The sequence below is a fragment of the Lathyrus oleraceus genome, chromosome 1, assembly GCF_024323335.1.
Source record: "Lathyrus oleraceus cultivar Zhongwan6 chromosome 1, CAAS_Psat_ZW6_1.0, whole genome shotgun sequence".
Lineage (NCBI taxonomy): Eukaryota > Viridiplantae > Streptophyta > Magnoliopsida > Fabales > Fabaceae > Lathyrus > Lathyrus oleraceus.
In genome coordinates, this window is record NC_066579.1 from 423,542,771 (window position 1) to 423,544,692 (window position 1,922).

A 1,922-nucleotide genomic window follows, 5' to 3' on the forward strand; every position below is an offset into this window, starting at 1 on the left:
AGGGTCTTTCTCCTTCTTAGCAAGTTTATTCTCGGAAATAAAGTTGCATTCCAAGGGTTTGGGAACGTCAAGCCTACGCTTGTTGGTTAAGATGTCTTTGAGAAATTTGGTGTAAAATGGAATTTGGGTGATGGCTTCGGTGAAAGGAATCTCTACATGAAGCTTCTCTATTACTTTTATAAACTTTTGGTATTGGTTATTGATTTTGGTTTGTTTAAGTCTCTGCGGATATGGTATTGGTGGTTTGTACGGGGGTGGTGGTTTGTAAGTTTTATCCTTGGCTTCTCCTTCTTGGCCGGTTAGTTTTTCGGGTCCCACTGGTTCCTCTTTTTGGTTGGTAGGTATATTTTCTTTAAAAGCTTTGGACTCGCTCATTGCTGGGTTATAAGGCCCTTCGTAAGTGGTCCCACTTTGTAATGTGATAGCATTAGCTTGCCCTCGAGGGTTGAGTTGAGGTTGTCCAGGGAATTGTCCTCCAGGTGTAGTTTGTGGGGCTTGGTTTTGTGCTACCTGTGAGATCTGGGTTTCAAGCATCTTATTGTGAGTAATTATCTGATCAACCTTAGTCCCTAATTGCGTTATCAGTTCGTTTACGTGAATGTTCTGGTTTAGGAATCCTTTATTTTGCTGAGTCTGGCCTGATATAAAGTTCTTCATGATCTTCTCAAGGTTAGGCTTCTGGGACACAACTTGCATAGGCTGATTTGGTTTTTGGGCTTGAAAACCTTGTGGTCTTTGAGGTGCAAAATTTTGGATAGGGTTTTGGTTTTATAGGAAAAATTCGGGTGATTCTTCCATCCAGGGTTTTAAGTGTTTGAAAATGGGTTACCTTGGGCGTAATTTACTTGGTCGATGTTTAGGTCGTTCAAAAGGTTACATTCCTCCGATTCGTGTCCTTTAGATCCACAAAGTTCACACTTTGTGTGGACTACCGTTGCGGTGTTAGAGTTTGTAGAAATATGTTCGACCTTAAGGGCTAAAGCGTCCATTTCTGCTTGCATCATGTCCATAGAACTTATCTCATGTATTTCACCTTGGGTCTCCTTTTTCTCTACTGATGCTCATTCAGTTCCCCATTGGTAATGGTTTTGGGCCATATCCTCAATTAGGTCACAAGCTTCAGGGTAAGGTTTATTCATCAACGCGCTACCAGCAGCAACGTTGATGCTCATCTTTGTGTTATAATGGAGTCTATTGTAGAAGGTATGAATGATCAACCATTGTTCTAGGCCATGGTGTGGGCAGACTCTTAACAACTCCTTGTATCTCTCCCAAGCTTCAAAAATTGATTCTCCTTGGTTTTGAGTAAATCTAGTTATTTGGTTTTGAAGAACAACAGTCCTACTAGGGGGAAAATATATAGCAAGGAATACTCTCCTAAGGTCTTCCCAGGTAGTTATTGAGTTAGTTGGAAGTGAATCTAACCATGAACGTGCTCTATCTCTGAGGGAGAAAGGAAATAATCTTAAACGAATCGCATCAGGTGAAGCACCTTGGATTTAAAGGTGTCGGCCAGTTGGATAAAGACTTTTAAATGTTGATTTGGGTTCTCAATAGCGAGACCCACGAATTGGTTTTGTTGCACTAATTGCAGTGAAGATGGTTTTAGTTCGAAATTGTTGGCAGGAATAATGGAGTTTACTATACTAGAATTAGGTTCCTCGGCAAAGGGTTGGGTAAATTCTTTAAGAGGTCTTCGGTCGCAATTCTCAGCCATAGCTTTCTTAATTCGGACGAGCAAGAGGCGTGTACGAGTGTAACATTCGGGTTCCGCTAATGGATCTACTAAATTTCTGGTACTACGGGTTCTTCGCATTTACCGGCTAATAATTCCTTAGTCTAGACGGTGTAACAACAGGGTACGAAATTTGATGAAGTTGATCTTCGGCAATGGCGCCAAAACCTTGATCGCTCTATTCGCA

At 41.4% G+C, this 1,922-nt stretch overlaps 1 non-coding gene across 1 annotated transcript; it reads left to right on the forward strand.

Annotated features, from left to right (window-relative positions):
- The first annotated feature begins 1,227 nt into the window (after nucleotides 1-1,227).
- Nucleotides 1,228-1,334, forward strand: LOC127117006 (small nucleolar RNA R71). Its single transcript, XR_007801770.1, has one exon. It is a non-coding gene; the product is annotated as a small nucleolar RNA R71 (small nucleolar RNA).
- The last annotated feature ends 588 nt before the right edge of the window (nucleotides 1,335-1,922 follow it).